At 32.5% G+C, this 23,228-nt stretch overlaps 1 pseudogene; it reads left to right on the forward strand.

The window, feature by feature from the left end:
• The first annotated feature begins 358 nt into the window (after positions 1–358).
• Positions 359–23,228, forward strand: part of LOC149528426 (ABC transporter C family member 3-like) — a 290,021-nt pseudogene continuing 267,151 nt past the window's right edge.

Below are 23,228 nucleotides of genomic sequence, written 5' to 3' on the forward strand. Positions count from 1 at the left end.
AGGGAATTAGAACTATACACCAAGGTCCTATAAGGGCCAACAGTCTCAGTAGTAGCAGTAGTAAGAACCCTCACAGGGTTATTAGGTCTCCAAGCCCAAGTAGTGGCAGTCACAGTAGGATCAGAAAGTACATGCCCCATAGCCATAGTCAGAGAAGACTCAACAGTCTTCCAGGGGTGGATACAGTGGGTCTATCAGGTCAAGAGGTCCATAGTAGTTTGGATCATAGGATGCACTATCTTATACCTAAGGACCATGCTACACTTGTGGTGGCATGGGTCATATAGCTAGAGAGTGTCCGCAGGGATAATCATCTAGTGGTCAGAGAGGGGCTTTCTTAGAGCTGACAATTGGAGACATGGGCAAGTCCCACAGAGTTTTTGCAGTAGTTGATAACTGTCAAGCTGAGCATCAGGCTATAGTTATTGAGGCTATAGGTGGAGTCAGACAACCAGTTAGTGCTAGAGCCTATCCATATTATTTCCCAATAGACCCTAGCACTTTAAGGTCGAGAGCTGGACCAGGTTAGGGTCCAGTGGGATTGCTATGATGAGGTTATAGTTTCATGGGAGGATGCGGCATAGATGTGATCTTAGTACCCATATCTTTTTGATGAAATCTAGGAGGAAGTTCATGCCTAGTGGGGGAGGATGTGAGCCCTCACTCTGACCCATTCTAGCATCAATGATACAATATTATTTTAATACTCATGACTCAATATGTCCAAACATTATTTGATGCACTTAACATTATTATGCAATTTATGATGTGTGATGCTTTACTTTTAGATATTTTTTTTCATCATTTAATGCTTTATAAACATGTACAATGATGAAGTAAATTAATACAAAACTAACACTTGATTATGTAATTTTAATAGTAAAAAATATGAGTAGAATTAAATAAATAATTAATTATCAGAAAAATGGATGTTTTAATTTATATGATTTTTTTGATATGTAAATTACATAATGCATGTGATTTCTTGAACCTACTAATGTGTGCAATGAGTGTGCAGGATATTTAGTCGGAAAACCTAATGAAAAGATGGAACTAAACCCCTTGTTAATTTGTGCTATCCTTGCATTGTTAACCTTTGAAGGTTGTTAATTGGTCTTACTATTCCCCTAGCCTTTGTTTGTTTCCTATTAAGTCTTAAAGGCTTAAAAACATTAAATTTAAGTGCCCTAGAGGTAAGGGTATGGGTGGGGAGTACTTTCCACCCCCTTAGCCTCCTTGGTTGACTTTTAGGGTCACTCAAAAACCCTACTTTTGGTTGATTGGGAAAATTGATTTGTCTCCTACTTGATTTGGTGACTCAAACTTCATCTTGAGGTTACTTGAAGTCTAGTTGAGTTAAGGATCATACTTAGAGGCATTTTGGAGTAGTTTTTGGGTTGTTACCCAATCTCTAGTTTTTAGAGAAGGTTGGAAGATTGAAGGAAGAAAAAGGAAAAGCTCTTCTCAACTTACCATTTTACCATAACTCTTTGTGAAGGTAGGATTTCTTCACTCTTTTGAATTTGTTCTTCATTTTGTTCATGCTTGAATCATGAATAAGGCATTGTGTTGTTCTTTGTTTTTCTTGCTTGTGTGTTGGAATTGATTTGGAGGGATTTTAACTTTTTCTTGATGTTATTTTTATGCTTGTCTTGATGTTTTGTTTTGAGGGGATTTCATGGGGATTGTTTTTCCATTACTCACCCTTGGATAGGGAAGACATGGCAATGTATGGGGGAAGGGCCTTAGTTGGACCTTAATGGTGTAGAGTCTCCTTTCATGGTGAGAGGAGGGAAAGAGGGTAGGGTGTATGGGCCCCTAATTGTCATCACATACCTTGCTTGATATTGTAAATTATTGATATGGAAAGGAATGGAAATCCTTGTGGTAATAGCCTCGAAAGGGTCTTGTAGATGAACGAAAGTTCTTAAAGTTTTAGCCTCAAAAGGGCTATGTTATGGTATGGTGATTGATGTCTCCCATTGGAAAAATATACCTCCCTTGTAGTCAGGTTCTATGCTTGGACCTATTATGTAAAACTGGGTTGGGGTGTATGCTGAAATTGTTCTTGATGTTATGATGTTTCACCCTAGGTCATCTCTCATCTTCTCCTTGGTTTCCTTGATGTATTGAAGGCATTGGAAGAAAGCACTTCTGAAGGACCTAGAAGAGAATTCAATTGAATTGTAATATTATGTAAAATGTATTTAAATTTTGATGTATTGGCAAGGATGTCGGGTTTTATTACTGGTTCTTTCCTGATAGAGATTTGAACTAGGTGAATAATAGAGAAAGAAAAGAATTGAGAAAACCTCCTTGCATTGTTTTTATGTGATTTCAAATTTTGCATTTGTATGTGAGAAAATAGATTAATGGGTAATGTCTTCGAATAATGAATTCTCAAGTTTTCAATTATGTGAAGGGAAAGTAATTTGATATGTTGAACTTTCCAATTCGATGTTTATGTATTAAGAGGAAATGAAAATCCTATTTTGTAGACAACAAAGTTATCTCTCTCCTTGTTAAATTAAATAAGTGTCAAAATCAATTTGAATAAGAAATTTATGCATTACTTTGAATTCTAAATAAAAGGAACACATATCCTTGTCATATGATGATTGATAAAGCATAACTATAGGAGAAGAGGAAAAAAAAAGAATAACCTTATACATATCTTTGTAATAGTATGCTTGAAAAAGGGAATCAATGTTGTCAATAAGATAGAAATGATTGCTTGGATATCACAATATATATATATATATATATATATATATATGTAATTTTTAATAATCTAAATACCCTAACATATCTACCTACTCAACTTTAACACTTAACTTCTCACCCCCCCTTTCCTATTCTTACCTAGAAAACTTTTAACTTAATTACTTCTCTATCCTAGGCTTATTACTATGGCTGGCATGTCTAACATAACTTACCTTGCAAGTCAATCTGATTGGGGAAGCACATCACCTAGGATGTGATTGGGGGAGAGATGAGTGTGGAAGCCTTAAAAAATAAAATTAATGCATATCTTGTCACCCTTTGTATTAGGCGCCAGTTTAGAAATAAGGGCAGATTTTTTCTTTAAACATTTTCAATGCAACTATGGGTGACAACACCGTGTACTTCCTCCTTAACCTTTACATGGTAGGAAACCACATGGGTGGAGGCACATGTGTCTTGTTTGGTTTGAATGCAAACTTTTTGTTAGGCGCATGTGTCTTGTTGAGTTTGAATGCAAACTCTTTGATAACCTTTGGTCACCCTCCTTGGGTACTTCAAGCGCAGCCTTAGGTGGGGCACACCTACCCATAGTGCACCAGTCAGTGCTTAGGGAAGCATGCAGGGGTATAGGCTTAGGCATGGGTAGATGCCACATGGGTTGGCTAGTGGGCAGGATAGGATTTGAATGGGTTAGGTGAAATTAAAGTTTTTTTTTGTTAGTGTAGGTTACTATGTTGTTAAGTTAGTAAGTTAGTATTGTATAAGTTTGTTGATTAGCATTGTTTCCTTTTAGATATGTAAAGATACTTAATTTGTTAGAAATTTTAATTTATGTATTAGTAATTAATTTTCTTAAATTAATATTGGTTGTTTATGAATTATTTGTAATTAGATTAGTTTTAGTTTCTATATTAGTCATTTGGTACTCTTATGTTTAGTAATTGTATGTGTTTAGCTGTTAGATATTTAAATTATATGTTATATCATGAATTAGTTTTGGTTTTATTCATTAGTTAAATAAATTTTATGTAAGCTTAATTAATAGTCTTGATTGACATAGATTTTTAGTAGTTAGTTATTTTAAAGTTTAGGATTGTTTTAATGAATTATAGATTTTAATAAATTTTTTGATTAGCATAAAGATTACTTAATTATATGTAGTACGTTACTTTAGGGGGTGTTCATTTATGTAACATTTCAAATAATTAGTTTTATATTATTTAAATGGACGTTCTAATCAATTAAGTATAATGTAATGGATATTTTTCTTAATAGATTTATAAATTAGATTGTTATAAGTATGTTGGAGATAATTTTAAATTAAAATGTAGATAGTACAATTGATAATAAAGTTTACCTCTAATGTGTATGTATATTTAAGGTTAGTTAGATTTTGGATTAAAATTTTAAAACGTAGTTAGCATGAGGTGAATAGTTAAATTTAATTGATTGTTTAGAATTCTAAATTCTCTTAATGTTAGTATTCTAGTAATTGATAAGTTTTGTTTAGGGTAGACTATGGATCATGATGTAATTATCTTAGAATGAAATTGAAAGAGGTTAATTAATGACATTAAGCCTAAAGTAAATGATTAAATTTGTAATGTCATTCAAGTTATTAAGTTAATGGAAGGGACTAGTTAATCAATTTGTTATAAGGTTAGTGGTATGTTGATCATAATTAAATTGATGTTAGACAAGGTTATGTAATTGAGAGATAGTTGTCATTTTGGCAAGTAGGTCATTTGGTGTATCGAATAAGTTGTGTTAATCTATTGTCATCTTTAGGAGGTAACATTTTAAGGAATCATCATAATAGATTGATGGATTAGGATTGTAGTTAAATGGATTAGTTGTTTAATTTAATTAATTGATTTACTAGGAAATTTTCAGTTCACCCAAATAATCCCTTTTTTGAAATGTTGAAATTATGTTGTAACCTTTTATATCAATGGTGAACTTGCATCTAGTTTCAAAGTACCTATGGGTATCTGAATTTAAAACTACTCAAACAATTAATTCCATTATAGTTAAGAATTTAAAATCTTTTACGACCATGTTATCTTATTTAATCATAGTTCTTAATTTAAAAAAATAAAAATAAAAAATTGTGTGTGTTTTGCCCATATATTTTGGGCATGACACCTTTCATAATGCTATTATACTTTTCCAATTCTACATGCTCAATCTTGATAGTATCAAGTTCAGATGTCACTTGACTTAACTAGGATCTAAGATTTGCATTGTCAATTTTTAGTTTAGGTTCATTTTTTCCCCCATTTTTCTTAAGAGTTAACTTAAGTTCAATGATTTTTAGTTCATGTTTCAAAATCTTATTTTCTTTCTAATGATCTCCTAATTCATCATTGCCACTAGTCTGTGCAATTGATTCCTTGCTAGATTTCAGATCATCAATCTTGTCTTTCAATCTACCAATGTAGACTTTTGCATCTTCATATCTATCTTTCAGGTAATCTCTTTCTTCAATAAAAAGGTCAATCTGTTCAAGAGATTCTTCAAGGTTTTCCTTCAACTATTCCATATCTTTAGGGACCTTACTCAAGCTATTAAAATTCTCCTAAATAACAAAGCTCTGATACCAATTGGTAGAAATAGATAATACTAAGAGGGGGGATGAATTAGTATTCTACAAACTTTTGCCCACAACTAAATATTGTTAATTACTTTATAACTTGTATATGAAAGTAAACCAACAATGTTGATCAGTAAATATAACTATGCACATAGAGAACTCATAACACCATTATTTGTTAACTAGGGAAACCTTGGCCAAGGGGAAAAATTAGTGGGGACGATACCCACTAGATGATTCATTAAACAATAGGGATTCTATTAAGGATATTGACCCTGTTAGGACTCTATGAAGTACATATAGTGTCTTTGTTAGAGGACTAGGCCTTGTTATAAGCCTCAACCCTATTAAGAGTTGCTACATCCCTATTATGAGTTAGTGGATCAAATACAATGTATGCAAGAAGATCTCACTGCCCTAACATGCAATTATACAATATAGTTTTTCATAAGAATAGATATACATACAATACTTTCTATCTGTTCTAATTCACACTTGCTCTGATCATATATTAGATGTAATTTTCATATCATTAATCACAAATGTCACATAGATCACATGGTACATCATATATTGCACACACTTCTTCCACTTTTACTTTCACTTATCTTCACAAGATAAGATCTTTACTTGTACCTCACATCTTCATAATTATTTTCTTAGTCGGCCTTCATATCTTCACATACTTGACATAATATAAAATAACTTATGGACTAATATCCACATAGTTGGCTCATTATGACTTAGTAATTATTTTGTAACCAAAATAATTCCTCATGTCATACTCTTCAATTCTCTATTATGCACTATTAAATACTTGTACTGGTAGTTCAATCATAACACATGTTGTACTATTCGTATGCACTTGCGAACTAGTATACATCATCATGAAAATTTCATAGAGCTTTCCTCAAATACGCATAGTCTAACTTTCAATGAGTCATGCATACACATCACACCTATTCTCTATGCTACTGCAAACTGTCTTACACTTAGACAATTTTCTATCCTATATGCATAAATGAAATGTTGAATACATGTTTCCATAAATGAAAACCATCAATAAATATATTTGACCATATTTCCAACAAAAAAATTCTTGAAAAGTAGGCCCCAATAATTCATTTTTGGATGCATGCAAGAGATGGCACCTTAGTTTTGAAGATAGAGGGGAGGAGATAATAGAGGGAAATATGTGCATTTTGCATAGTATTAGGAAGAATGTGGGTAACATGACAAGAGTATTAAATCAAGATTTTGGGCTTATAGATGAGGTGTCCTCTTGGAAAAAGGGTTTAGAATCACTTAAAACCATAATGGGTCAAAACTATTAGACTCTACTAGCTATTTAATTGTGAGAAGAGTTGGACAAGATCGATGTTGGGTGGAAGCATGCACGCCATAAATAGTGTCATGCTAGCTTTGTATAAAGACATCTAGGAAATGCAACATAGTGTTTAGACTCATATTTTAGAAGAAAATAATTTTTATAATGTGACAAGCCTAGAGATTTTCAAAAATCACTCCAAAGAACAACTCAACACCACAGAGGTAGTACTCCAATAATTGTAAGCCTCCTTTGAAGTAGTAGCCTCAAAAAATGATGTTAGATTAATCTTCAAGACTGAGGAGGTGCTTAAGGAGATGGACTCAAAATTGGATGATTTTGTAGCAATAAGGCAACAGGTGAGCAATTTTCATAGAGAAGTGAGAAGCCAATATCAATCTCTCAATCTCCCCGAACATCAAGGAGTGGTTGAACTTATAAAGACATTCAAGAAGGCTCATCCGGACATCATTTTTTTCAAAAATCAACAAGACCAAAATGTTGGAAACTAAATTTTGTGGAGATAGAAAATCTTGTTAGTTTTGGCATGTAATGTAGCAAGAATATAAGGGTACCCCTAGCAAAGGTAATCTAGATCCAAACAAACAAACACACATTGAAAAATGAACAAGAAGAATGAGATTCAGATACAAAGACACAATATTTCATATATTCAAATCAAGAAGTTTACATCCAACATGCCCGACTGTATGGCCTTTCAGGTTACGACCATTACAAAGAAGAATACATCTTTCAAAGAAGAAAAAATCTCTAGACTCAAATGCAAACTTCTATCTCCAAGATACTCCACACTAAGACTCCTCAATTAAATGAATTCTACATTCTTCACTACATCTCCATCATCAAATAATAATACCTTAGACTCTACCCAAGACATCTTGAAATAATTGCATGGCCACAAGTCGACCTATTATAAATTACCAACTAAATAAATCCATACATTAAAGGCATAACCAAGCCACAAGTCATCTCAAAAAAATTATTAAATACCTATCACAAAATTAAATGCAAAGGTTGGGTCCAACTATAACTAACCACAAACAACTCAGTCAATGAAGGACCAAGATACGATCAACCATCAAAAGAATCACCAGCTTACTTGGCATACAAAGAACTTGGTCACCAAAGAGACTTGGTTCATATCGAACTTGATCAAAATTAGAACTTGATCAAGATTGGAACTCGACACCAATAGTAAATTAGTCGACATTGGAATTGTAACTTGGTTAACAAAGGAACTCAACATCATCTATAACTTAGAGGGAACTCGACAAACATTTTAACTCAACAAATAGACTACTGGCCAACTCAATAATTGAAGACACTAGGTCAAAGAAGGAAACTCGATTGAAACTATCACACAACCAACACAACCACTTGGTAGTTATCATAACTCAGTAATCACTACTCCTCTACAACCATTGACTAAAAAAGAGTAGAAAAGTTAAGAAACCAAGGATGCCCCTGCATCATACTACCAACGTAAATAGAAATGACTTCATATGGTCCTACATTAGGCTTCCTAGGTAAATAGAAAAATGTGTCCCACATTTTGATTCTAAAAGAAAACTTTTCTCTAATCTTCATCTTCACCAAAGGTTTCCACTCCATCAAGGATAAAAGATCAAGTTTGAAAATCAATCATTTGTGCTTCATCCATCCAAAAATCAAAATCCCATACAACCAATCAAAATACTCACTCATAGGGATTAACTAAAAACCACAATGTTCCATGAGTAATATCTGAAACTTATCATCACAAACATCCATAATAACATCCTCATATATGAAAACTAGATCAAAAACAATATCCAAATCACAAACCCAATCAGAAACAACATATGAACTCACATCCATAATAGTAGTAGCAACAATATGTATACTCATTTCTCTAGAAACATGTAAATTAATGACATTATAAAAATCCACCTTATTAGCATGTCAAAGAACTCTGGATCAGCATCTCTCCTTCCATGAACCATCTTTCATATAACAAGGAACACAATTAAATGGCAAGTCCTCTGCAAGTCTAGTTCAAATATGAAAATCATTTTCCCTACACCAAATTTACCAACAAGCTAGGACTTCCAAAGAAAAATCTTCTAAGATAAAAATTTTCCCAAACCAAGGTCCTAGTACAAACTACCTCACACTTTGGTGATCTATTTGCACACTCAGGAACACTGAGCTCTAATACCATCTGATGTAGTGAGAATTCAAAGGTACCCCTACCAGACATAATCTGGATCCTAGCAAACAAACACACAACAAAAAATGAACAAGAGGAATGAGATTCAAATCCAGAGAGAAAATATTTCATATATTCGAATCAAGAAGTTTACATCCGACATGCCTAGATATATGGCCTTCTAGGTTATAGCCATTCCAAAGAAGAATACATCTTTCAAAGAAGAATAGATCTCTAAACTCAAATAAAAACTTCTATCTCCAACCTACTCCATGCTAAGAATCCTCAACTAAATGACTTCTACATGCCTCACTACATCTTCATCATCAAATAATAATGCTTAAAAATCTACCCAAGAACCCTTTAAATAATTGCACAACCACAAGCTAGCTTGTTAAAAATTACCAACTAAATAAACCCATACATTAAATGCGTAACCAAGCCACAAGTTGGCTCACAACAAATATTAAATACCTATCACAAAATTCAATGCAAAGATTGGCTTCAAATAGAACCAAACACAAAAATCTCAATCAATGAAGGACCAAGACACAAATGACCATCAAAAGAATCACCAGCTTACTTAGTATACAAAGAACTCAATCACCAAAGAGACTTAGTTCATACTAAACTTGGTCAGAACTAGAACTCGGTCAACACTGCAACTCGGCACCAACAACAACTTGATCAACACTGGAATTGTAACTCGATCAACAAAGGAACTCAACATCATCTACAACTTGGATGAAACTTGACAAATAGACTATGAACCAACTCAAAAATTGAAGAAACTTGATCAAAGATAGAAACTCAGTTGAAACTATCACACAACCAAAACAACCACTTGGTAACTATTATAACTTGGTAATAACTACTACTCGAAAACCATTGGCTAAAAAGAGTAGGAAAGTTAAGAAACCAAGGATGCCTCTATATAATTTTTGAGTTGTTTTCATGCATCAAAAATGTATTTTGGCAAGATTTTAACTGATAGTGATGCTTGAAAGAGGCTGAGTTTAGTTTTTTAGAAGTTATAGAGGCTCCTAATCTTCACCTCTCTCATCTTCTTCTTCTTATTTATTGTTAAATCCATGTAAATCTCCATGTACTGATTAATGAATAAAATAAAGTGTGTAGGCCTACTTAGCACCTAGTTAGGATATTGCTTATGAATAGTTTTCATAAAATTAGTAATATTAGCATGTTTTCTACAAGAAAAAACACCTACATCCAAAAATGCATGAAAGATGAGGTTTATTATAAATACATCATTGTAATATGTATTTTGGACCAGATATTTGATGCAATAAAGTATAAATATATTGATTCGTTTCTAGATTCGATTGTGTAAAGATTTTTACCATCAATGTGTCATATCACACTATATGATCCATCATCAAGATGAAAGAGAGCAACAGATTTTGACATATCTTACTCTCTTTCATCCTGATGATGGATCACATAGTGTGATTTGAAACATTGATGGTAAAAATCTTTACATCATCGAATCCAAAAAAAAATCAATATATTTATGCAATGGATTGTGTAAATTTGATCTAGCAATAAAGTATGTTATTGGTTCTCTCATTCTGTGTGTACCTTGTCTTGTTGGAATGAGCATTTACTTTATGAATTTTATGTTCATGAATTGAAATGGAGCCAATTGTCTTATTGTGTTTGAATAACCATGAATTTTTTTAGTTCAAGTTTTTGTTATTTTCTAACAAATTTCTTTGTTGTGATGATTGGAGAAAGGATTAGGCTTATGTTTTTACAAAGCAATTTGTTTGGTGTGTGTGCACTCTCCATGGCTACATGATTTGATAAATCATCAAACATATTTTGGTATTAATTGTTTCCTTTAATTATTTCACTAGTGTATTTGAGGACACATTGCTGATAATTTCACCAATTTTCTATTGATCCTTTTGAAGATTTAATTCATAGACAAATGGTTTCTTTGACTTGTATCCATTAGGAGTTTTATTTTAATTAATTTTCTTCAATCTCTTATTACCCTATCTTTCTCATTTACTTTTGAAACATGGTTAGAATAGGAATTCATATAGTCATATTGTTAAAACTTTCATTCATGATAACATACAAAATTATTCGATTGTAGTTATGTTTGAATTGTGCAAAATTATCAAAAGATGTCAATAAAGGCCTCCTTGTGAACATTCACATTTATCTTCCATTGAGCTTCATAAGGAGTTGGAAAAAGAAAATCTAAAACCTTGGAGTTGATTATTTATATCATCTTTTCAAGAGAGAAATTTGTAAGAATTTTTGTTGTTGGTGTTGTGCAAAATGACCGCTTAATATAAGTGGTGCTAGAAGGAGGGCCAATTGAACATAGTTATGTCCAAATTATAGTTTTGCAATTTGACAAGCTTTTTGTTTTCATAGTTCTCTTTTTATAGTTTTTTTTTTCATAGTCTGATAGGTTCGAAGGTGTGCAAATTTATAGGGTCGCAAGTGCACAACTTTGTAACCTTGCTATTTCATAGGTTTGAAGGTGCAAAGTTTTGCAAGTCAAAGCATTTTAATCCATCATCTCCCTTTCAGTGAGCTTTGAGGCCTTTACCCAATAATCACTAGTTTCTAGAACTCAATCATTTTTACGAGCCTTGTAGAGACAAGGGAATTCCAAGACTCCCCTCACTCCCACCACACATTCCATCATCATCTTCTACTTTACAACTCACTTTTGCCTCAACTATGTCTAATTAGTAACAAAGCCAAACACTACCAACACCACCAATGGATTTCTTTGTAAATGTGTAGGATTTTCCAATTAGGTTACAAGGTCCACTCCATGACCTACCCAAAAATACTAAGCACTTTTGACCAAAGTACATTTATAGTAAAATTTGAATAGTGAAAGATCACATTAAGGCCTTTAAAGAAATATAAAACCTAAAATAGATTTAGCATGAGGATGTGGTACTTCACTTATTCTCTTTCACTTTGGAAGAAGTAGCATTCAACTAGTACATGAACCTACTGCTAACTACTATCACAGATTGGATGATCTTTTAGAAACTATTTTTGGATTAGCTCAAAACATTTGTAAACCTAACTATCTTACACCACCAGTTTCTATCCATCAAGAGGGATCCTACAAAGACCATCTTCCTATTTAAACATCACTTTCATATGACATATCAAATATTGGAAGCTCCTTACATGGTTACCTTAGGGGCTATAATACAAATTATATACCTCAACTCCATAGATCAACTTACAACCATCTTCTTGTGAATGCTTCTGATAGCCAATATCAACACCTTGGAGAAGATCTTTCAAGAAGCAAGCACTTTTTAAAAATAAGAAAATCCCAATGGAGGTCAAAATATGTTGACTACAATCAACTCTACCACCATAATTCCCTCATATCCAACATGAGCACAAGTTGTGCCTACTCAATTTCCTCCTCTAAACCCTATACCAATATAGCAAATGACTACTACTACAACCCCTTCCATTGCATATCCAAAATAGAAACTAGAAAAGGTAGCCTTCTTCAAGAAAAAGGCCACTCCACCCACCAAAGTAAAATCCAATATGACCAATGAGCTACAACAATTGAAGAAAACTTTGTCTCGAATCACAAATAAGCTCACACATCTTTGGTTACTATAGGGATAGAACAATAATTTCCAACACTCCATCAAGGCTCAAAATACTAATGGTTAGAACCATAACCATACAAGGAATTTCAACATACCGAGAAATAATATCAACCCTACAAATTATAACAATCGATTTCTCCAGAAAAATTGATAGTGTAACACTCACCCAAAAAATGGAAGCATCCTGACTGACAACAACAAAAAAAATACTTAATTCATTAAAATCAATCAAATAGACATGATCCAAAATGCCCTTGACAATGTTAATAGTTCCTTCTTTGGGGGAGACCAAGATATGAACCATAATCTTCAAGGTACAAGAGATGTACCTCCCATGCAATTCAACACCATGTTGCTAGAATCTTACGAGGCTCTACTAAGTAAAAAAGAAGGAAATCCTACAAATGAGGAGTTTGTGTTTCTATTTAACAAGGAAGTCAAAAGGGGACCGATAGAAATGTTCACTTTGTGTAACAATAATAGGAACACATACAATTTGAAAAGTCAAAAGGAACATCTCACTGATAGAATCCTTCTTGGGATGTAATTGACATCTCTAGATCCTTAGGCCATCAAAAACCCTATACCAACTCCTATTCAAACCCAACATATAGGAAATACCCCTATTATGCTAAGAAATCCAACCTGGTCAATAGAAAAGTATAGTGTGATAGAAGAACTCAAGAAGACCAAGGCAATTTATCTTGATGTATGAAATATTACAAAGTTGTCCTAGCCAAAGAGAGGCTTTGTTGAAGACTCTGAATCATAGTAAGTCAATCACTGGCATGAACACTCTTAAAGCACCTAATCATTAGGTCAATGTTATTGAAGCCATGCCCAGTATGTTCAAAGAAAAGGTAAAAGTCCCAACTTTTCTATCATGCATTAAGATTTTTGGGAAGAATCTTCACAATTGCCTCATTGACTCTGAAACCTCATGTAATTTTATGATGTTATCCATATGAAAAAAGTTGGGAGTTACACCTCAAATGACAAACAAGGTGATTATACAATTGGATAAGACATAGGTAAGAGTTGTCCACATGTTGAAGAATGCCCATATACACCTAACTATAGATCCTTGAATTCAAGACATTATAGACATTAATGTAGTAGATAATCCCAAGACATACAACATGCTTCTAAGCAAAGACTAGAATAAATGTTTGAGAGGTTGATTCTCCACTGACTTCACTCAATTGTGGTTACTATGGAAAGGATTCAACAATCAAATCAAGATTGACACCAAGCCTAAGGTCAAGAAAATGATAACTAAATATAAAACTCCCAATGAAGTATTGTTTGTTTAGACAAACTTAGGATCCTCTTAGGTCCTAGCCCTAGATATGAACTTGGTGAGAAAATCCAATGATAGCCCTATCATGGGTGTATAAGAATTCCCTAAGGGAAGAATGACATTAACATGATTCGTAGATAACATGGTCTCAAATTTGCAATGCCTTGGGGATGAAGCAGATCCAAATGTCTTATTACTACCAAGATTCTACAGAATAAATATCACTAGCCATTTGGAATTCGAATGCCCAAGTTTCCAAGAGATGGTTGCTCAAGCCAAGACCAATTTATCTAAACTAATAGTGAATAATCAGTCATACAATTGTGCTTCTGAAGCAACCTTGAGTGAAGGAAATACCTCTAAACTTGAAGAAATAACTAAAACTGGGTCGATGAGTTTTACTCAAAAATTGCAAGTTGAATCTTGATAGTAATGTCACAATTTGACTCAAGATTTACTTGGTGAGAAGGACCAAACTACTCTACCAAAAGACATTATCCTATACTTTAGATTTTCAAAATAAATTAATTAATAAAATTAATAAAAAATATAGATTACAATTATCAATTTTTAAATATTGAATTTCTGTTAATTGTTATCTATTTTTTAATGTTTCATATATTGCTAATTAAAAAATTCCATCTTACTATTATTAATTTTATATTAGTAAATAATTAATTTCATTTATTCATATTTAACATAAATAATAATTACTCAAATAATATTATATAATACCAAATAAGATATTAAAACAAATAGTTACCTAACCTTAGATAGGCATATATAGTTCTTTATTTCTTGAACCATCAATTTTATTTAGTATGGGTGTATAGAAGAAAAATGTCTTATGACTCAAAGAGGTAATGGGAGCCAATGACACCAACCAAAGAAACACGATCCAAAATGACAAGGCATTATTTATGTGAGGTGTAACTAGAAATGGCTTTTAGGTGTGGGCTTCCTCCAAGTGCAGGTTCCTTTTTCTATCAAACTAAGCTAGTGACTATTGGATAGCATGGGCGAACCCAATAATCTTTGGTGATAGATCACCAATTAACAACCCTCTTCTGATTTGGGTTTATATAATTGCTCCATCATTAGGCAATTTCTTTCTTTCTTTCTTTCTTTTTTGTTTATTTTTTCCCCTCTAGTCCATCTGGCAACCAGAATACAAGTGGAATAGGCATATGTAAATTCATAAAATTTTGAAATCTTTGTTTGGATGCACCAAATTGGAATTGCAATACAAAATAAAATAAGAATACGTATTCCAATTTTGGCCCAAAAATGAGGTTTTGCAATTCCACTCAAATAGGTGGAATTGGAATACGTATTCCTATTTCAATTTTTTTAATTTTAGAAAACATAAATTTTTTGGTTTGTGAATTCCCCATCAAATTCTAGCTGAACCAAATGGAGAATAGGAATATGTACCCCCATTTTCTATCGCAAAATAAGTATTCTAGAATAGCTATTCCTATTCCCACAACCTATTTTACTTATTGCATTTAAGGAAGCTAATCAACTTTTTAGTAAAATGCACAGGTACATCTTTTGTGGCCCAAGTTTATTCCATGATTCAACTTTGAGTGGGCATATTTTGAAATGAGTTACTTAAATTTCTTTTGTTTATTTTATTATTTTTGCAATTTGATTATGACTATGGGATGGAATACAATATTTTTTATTCATCTATAGGCATCAATAGATTAGAGCATTTTAGACTTAACAATCCCTTTTGAACTTGGGGTGTTTTCTTTTTCTATTATACGACTTTGGGGAATTATTGGAGTTATGTCTCAGGCTGCTTGCTAGGTCATTCTACAATTTCCATATGGTACCAAGTATTTTCATTAAACTAACATTACATATCATGCTATTAAAAATTGTATTTCTGTTCAAAGAATTGTATTTCTATTCAAAGTCTATGTCTGCATGGATTTATTGAAGATAGAAACAAGTTGTTAATGTAGTTAAATGTGTAACAAATAACTAGATTGTGTAATGACAATGAAAAATTTCTTCTGGAAACTAGATTTTTAGCTGAACTTGAACATTTTTCTTTGAATAGTAATGTTTTAAATATTTTAATAAGCTAAGAAATCCTACTTTTTAGCTTCCAACAACAATATTATATAATCACTGCCAAGGAATTGGCATAGTTTGTTGGAGTGTTTAAAGCTCCAATTCTACAACATTTTTTCAAGTCCATCTCTGGAGCAATGACCATTAAAAGTTTTGATCAAGAAGAACAATTTGTGAGAAAAAAAATTATATGTGAGATTTATTTTCAATTTTTCACAACCTAGTTTGCATGTTGTTATAGCCATGGAGTAGTTGTTTAGGGTGGATCTTCTATCAAATTTTGTATTTAGATTTTACTGGTAAGTCTTCCATAATCAATGAAATTAAGTACATGAGAACCATGTGGAGATGTATCAAAAATTTATGTTGAGGAATAACTTGTTAGGTATGATATGGTCCACATCTTCCACTTTTTTTGAGGAATGAAGGTGGGAGTGGTTGGAAAAATAGGAAGTAGAAAATTTACTCTCATTCAAGAAACATTTTGCATTAAAAATTCACATTGACAATGTTGATGTCTCAGAGATAGGCCTCCATGATCTAAGATCCTAACTAAGTATTATTCCTCAAGAGTCAAAAATGTTTGAGGGAAGTATGCATGCTAATCTAGATCCAATTGATGACCATTTAGATGTAGAGATATGGGAAGTGACATTCTTTCATGCATTAGTCAATACAATTTTGAAGTAGCTTTGCCTTTAGAGAGCCTTGTGAGCTACTAACAAAAACTTTCAATTATGCAAGCCTTAAAGAAATGATAGCTTGAAGAACTTGTTTGTACAAAAGAAAATAAACTTGGTTCTTGAGGACCTTACTGTTATTATGTTTGATGATCATAATAGAAATTTTTATGATTCTCTATTTACAAAAAGAAAAATACTGTAATTTAAAAATATGATAAAAATGTTATAAATATTAAACCTTTTGAAAAGCTAATAAGCCTTACTTGTATTCACTAAAAATGTCATAATTATACATACACATATGCCATTCAACCTTGCAAGCCAATAAAGATCTTGAGCTTGAAGGAAATGGTCAGATATGCATAAGGAATTAATTCTTTATTACAAAGGGGTCAATATTCAGATATAGACCTCGAAACTGGTCCAAATTTCTCCAGCCTATCTATAGCTTTCCTTCACTATTAATTATCAATCATCATAAAGAGAGATCATGGCAGATTAATTATAGCTACCTTGATACATGAAAATTAAAAACTCATATTCCCCCCATTATCCCTCTGATTTCTCCATTGGCTTTAAACTGTATGCTCTTGCATTGCTGCAGTTATACATTCAATACATATAGAAGTTGGAAATCCACTCTCACATTGATTGATATCTATACTAAATAAAGGGAAAATACTGGATTGAACAAAGGTAGGATATCCCACCATTGATTAGTGTGGCCTATCATCTTTATCTTTCCAAACATTTTCCTAAGAACTTGTTACCCCTTTAGGTCCTTTAATGAAATAGTTTTTAGGTATCTCTTGACAAGAAAATACTCTAGATCTAGGCTTGAACATGCCTCTTGATTTTCTTCAAACCCCAAGAAACCTCAACACAAACCAAGAAATTTCTCTATATAATAGACCTATCCAATCAAACAGTTGCAAGATGTGGCAGCATACCAACAAATAGAAGTCAAGATTATTTCTATAAATGATATTTTTAAAATTTGGGTTTTTTCACCTCAAACCTCCATAAAGAAAGTGACTTTTTACCATGCTCCCTTGCTACCTAGATGTAGTGTATGCTACTTGGATTTAGGTGATGATAATCCTTTTGTAGTTACCAAAAATAGAGAAAATTAGAGAGTAGTTCAACACTAACTTTTGTATTTAGGGCATGAAATTTTAAAATATAGTCACATATTGATGCTCAATGAAGCTATGACATCAGTGGACATCAGAATTGATGGACTTATTAAACACACATTTCACAATCAATTTTTTGACTGCATAGTAATTACTGTAGCTCACCCAATTCCAACTATTATTGATAGTTATCTAGTTCTAGTATTGGATAATGGTAAGGCAAATTTATAGGATTTTTATTTCAGAATATGCATCTATAGGGTTCTTTTGTGAATGATAATGACATGCTTATTTTCTCTCTTAAATCAGCTAAAGTTACCGAATATAACACTCCCAAGAAGTGTACAATGTTTTCAAAGATCAGCTAGAGGCAGGAGGTATTCTTGATACCCAATGAAAAAAGGTACACTAATGTCTATTTGGAAAGAAAAAATCTTGATTGCTTTCTTTGTAGAGTAGTACATTCTTGTGCAGAATGTGTAGTTCCATATTTGATTAATGTATTTGTACAATATTTGAATAGAAACCAAAAGTCTCCATAGCAAGGCTACGCTCTAGCTTGCACATTTATAGTAGCAATGTTGATAGAGTCCTTGGCACAATGTCACTTCTTTTTAAAATTGTAGTAGATAGGCTTACATTCCAAAGTATCTTTTATGGCTTCTATATACAAGAAATGTTTATATCTTTCTAGTCAATCAAAGAAAAAAATAGAAGTGGTGAAATCATCAATTATATGAGTGTAGATGCAAAATGTATAGGGGATATCAACTAGTCTTTTCATGAATTTATTATTATGGAATGTCCCTTTACAATTTTTGCTGGGTCTTTTATCTTATCGAAGAGCTTGGACTTGGCCTCACTTACAGGACTAGAAGCCACAATAATAGTTATGGTAGGAAATGTACCTATTGGAAATCTACAAGAAAAGTTACAAGATAATATCATGGAAGAAAAAGACCCTGAGGATGAGAATGACAGCAGAAATATTGATATACATGGGGATATTTAAATTTTAGGCATGGGAGACCAGATCTCTATTGAAACTTGAAACTTTGAGGAAAGAAAAATGTGGTTAGCTGAAGAAGTATCTTTTCACAAAATCTATGTTATCATTTGTATTTTTGGTAGCCCCTATAGTAGTATCAATTGCTACATTTTGTGCATGCATGTTGATGGGAGTGCTCCTAACTATTGGCAAGATTCTCTCCTCTTTGGTAAAATTTAGATTACTTCAAGATCCTATATATAACCCTTCCTGAGTTCATATACATGATTTCCCAAACTAAAGTATTCATAAATCATGTGTCCATATTTTTGAAAGAGGAAGGGTTGCAATGTAATTTTGTAGAACAAATATCCAAGAACATAATTGATATTGCAGGCGATATCCAAGGTGGAGAATTCTTTTGGGACTATGCTTCTGCTTGTCTATCAATAAAATTTATATAGATATGTATATAGAGAGGTATGATAGTTACAATTTTTGGAGCAATGGGGTCAGATGAATCAAGCCTTTTAGCAATAATACTAGGAGAAATAATGAGAGTTTCTAGCACAGTTAGGTTGAGTGATACAAACACTTATTTACCTCAATCCCTATGGATATAAAGCTATAAATTTGAGGACAATATTGTGTTTTGGAAAAAAATAAATACGGTTAGGTATGAGTACATACTCAAAGCCCATGCTTTGAAGAAAGGTGTTGAATTATTTTCCTATGGCAACCAAATAGTAATTGGAAAAAGAGACATTAATTTTGAGTGGTGACCCAAAAAAAAGAGCAAAGTATGCATGGGCATTATACCAAGATGTAGATATCTACCTACTTGATGATCCTTTTAACTTTTTGTTGATGCACATATAGTTACCCACATATTAAAGGAATGTATCCTTGGCATTTTGAGTAAAAAGAATATATATGTAACCCATCAAGTGGAATTCGTGCCAACTACAGATCTTGTATTGGTAATGCACAATGGAAAAATAATAGAAGTTGGGATGTATAATGATACTTTGCAGTCAGGAACAAATTTTTAGAATAGGTTGGTGCCCACAAAAAGGCTTTAGATGCCATTGATTCTAATTAAATTTCCCATCATATAGTTGTATCATCAGAAATTGACATGGTGGAATTAGAAAATCAAAATTTAACCAATAGTCTACCAAATAAAGCTAACCGACAAGTGCTACAAATAGAAATCAATGTTGAGATTTCTAGATGAGATAATGAATAGCAAGAAAATAAAAAAGAAGAGTGGCTGATGTTGATCCCATGAATAAGAAGGCACAACTGGTGTAATTAGAAGAAAGAGAGACCAGTAGGGTTAGCATTCATGTCTACTTGGCTTACATCACTACGATGTATAAAGGATGGTTAACACCCTTTTTTTATTGTTTCAAATAATGTTTCAACTACTACAAATTGTTAGTGTTATTGGATTACATAGGAAAACCCAACAAACCTTACCTAAAGATCACCAATCAAAAATTCCCTTATGTTTCAAGTTTATATCGCTCTATCATTAGAAATTTCTTTGTTTATGCTTATAAGGGAAACTCTTCTTTCACTTCTTGCATATGAGGTAGCAAATCAACTTTTCAGCAAAATACGCAGGTGCATCTTCTGTGAACCAATGTTATTCTTTGATTTAACTCCAAGTGGGTGTATTTCTAATAAATAAATTAATTAGTCAATAGGATTTCTCTGTGAGGTTGTTTGCCACCGAAATCTGACTCACACCAGAAAATAGCTGTCAATAAATGGTTTCAGATGGTCAACAAATGGTTTAAAGAATAAATTCATGTGTCATCAAAAATTTGTTATGCAATCTTGATTGTCATGTAATAAATCTTATAATTGCACATCAAATCTATTAAAAAGATATACAAGATTTCCATTAAGCCTAGTGTGATTGGCTTGACCTTCATGGTGAGTTGAAAATGCATTTAATCGTATATTTATAGATGAATACCCTAAACTAAACCTAGCTAACCTAATGTTGTGATATAGTAATTAAGATAAATTCATCTCCATATTTATCTGACAGGATTCCCCTCTTAGCTTGCAACTGAAAGTTGTCTTTTGCTAGAGAGTTGTTGCTGATAATAATTTATAGTATGTTCAATGATTTTGGTGGAATCTATAGCAGAAAGATTAGATTTGTTGGAGCACACTACTCTAGTACTGATTTCTCCACTTCCCTGTTAACCCATTACACACCAAAAGTTGGCTCTTCATTTCAGATCTTGTCTTTGTTAAAAAATTATCAGAGTAGGAGAGAGATGGTTGTCGGCCTATACTATAGAGTTCAATCAATTGTATGCAAGACTTGCAATTAGGGATCAAGCCACAAGTTTGTTGGTCCATGGTCAAGTGATGAAATTGATTTACCTTTTTTTTTTTGTCTATTATTTGATAAATAGGTATTTAATTTAATAGATTTCTGATCTGGTCAGTTTATATTTTTTGTAAGGAATTAACAATCAATGTCAATAGTGGATTGAATGCCAATTTTATTGTAGATTATCTCACAAGACTAAACCTGCATTCAAACTCGTTCAATTTACTTCTAGGTCATATTCATGGATTTGTACAACTATTTTATATTCAATCAATATGGCACATGAGGAAATTACACTACACATAGTAAACATTTCTACTTGCATTGATGACATAGCTTGAAGGAATCACAAATGTTGTAACCTACTGCATAGAAAAATATTTTGTTTTTTTCTAAGCCCAATGCTTTGTCAATTTCATGTAGAAAGTGTGTTTCCTTCAATTTTTCTATCATGCATAAAAAATTATTGTCTTCTTTTACTGGGTTGAGATTGAATTGTGGTTTTGGTCAATTTCAAGCTCACTATTACAAGTGTTGTGGTAATAAGTGAGTCATTTACAATTTTGTGCACTATCTCTTGTCAATCAATCAAGCACTTCTTCATCAAAGACCAATGACATGGAATTCATCACTACTCATGAAATTGGGCACCTATTAGGGTTGATGCACTTGAGAATTTAAAGGAAAATCATGTACCCCAATATCGCTCCTAGGGTCTGAAGGGTCGATCTCATTGAAGTTGACAAGGAAGGAGGATAGAATATTTATGGCTCTAACCCTAACTACAATGCCTTTGAGGCTACTACCATGTTGTAGGAAAACAATGATGCATCTTCATTTTAGTTCTCCTCTTCCTCTTCCTACTCTCTTTTCTTCTTCTTTGAGATCTTCATTTTGTTTGAGATGGAATTTTCCTTGTCATTTGTGTATTTGGGGTCTATTTCATTGGTGGTTATAGATTAGGAGCATTAAGCCAGTCTAGAGCTACCTACTGATCATCCAGGGCTATCTAGATAAATTTATTCACTATCTCCACTCAACTACACTTAGCATTCTCTAATCAATTGATTGTAGTCCACAAATGCCCATGCTACATACACCTACTTTTAGAATCTTTAATATGAGTCATATGTTTCTTCACTACTATTTCATATACAAAGTATCATGCTTTTGTTTGTAGGAAGTTCTAAGCAAAGACATCAGATCTTTTTAGCATGTCAAAACCTTGGGAAATGTATAACATGATCGAGAAGTGTTGAAATCAGTTTGATAAAAGGTTTGATCACTGAAATACACTTTAACAAGTCCCAAAATCCTAAATTCTTGAAAGTCAAAATATTGAAATTAATTTCTTGTGTGTTTTGAAAAGTCTTATATCATGATAGGTCCTCTTAACTTCTTGGGTGATTTTTTCTCACACAATGTTTTAAGATTCCAGGGTGAATAGTTTTACCTTCTATTTCTAGACTTCTCATTTCTTACTAAATATTACTCTTGAGGAAGTATCATGAAAATATAAAGATTAGGTGTTTTAGCTTCACATTCCCTCTCAAATTTTCTATCTTTTAATTTGTAGCCCAATGAAACATTTATTTATATTGCAATATCATATGTCTTTGTTGGTATCATTTCCTTAGCTCTAGTTTATTGCTATCATAATGTATTAAGGCTCTGCATTTTAGTGCATTGTGTGTTAGATTATCCATTACATATGTATCCCAGATGGTATGAAAAAAACTTCTCTATCAGTACTATAATGAATCCAATAGCATATGAAAGTTATATGATTTGTTCTATTCTTAAACAAATATTTTTACCCTATTTGACAACACCACCTCCACATCACATAGATGCCCTCAATTGTGAAATAGAGTTCACCAACACATTCTCACCCTTACCAACATAAGTACTTTGGTTTGAAAGTTGAAGGGAATTACATTGAAGATGACTTCCTACTATTTCACATAACAAAGAAGAAACTCCCCAATTGTCACAAGGTTTACAACATTTTTCATTTAAAGGATGTCATCACAATGGGTGAAAGGAATAATTTCCATGATTGATTGAATGTTATGCAAATTTTAGTTTTATGTCTTTAACACATAAAAAAATATGGATCATTATTATTTGACTTTATAAATCTTAAAAATTCATGATCTTGGTTAATTATTGAATAAAAGAAAAACATGAAC

Source organism: Cupressus sempervirens, chromosome 11 (genome assembly GCF_028749045.1).
Source record: "Cupressus sempervirens isolate cs-2001-9-10 chromosome 11, ASM2874904v1, whole genome shotgun sequence".
Classification (NCBI taxonomy): Eukaryota; Viridiplantae; Streptophyta; class Pinopsida; order Cupressales; family Cupressaceae; genus Cupressus; species Cupressus sempervirens.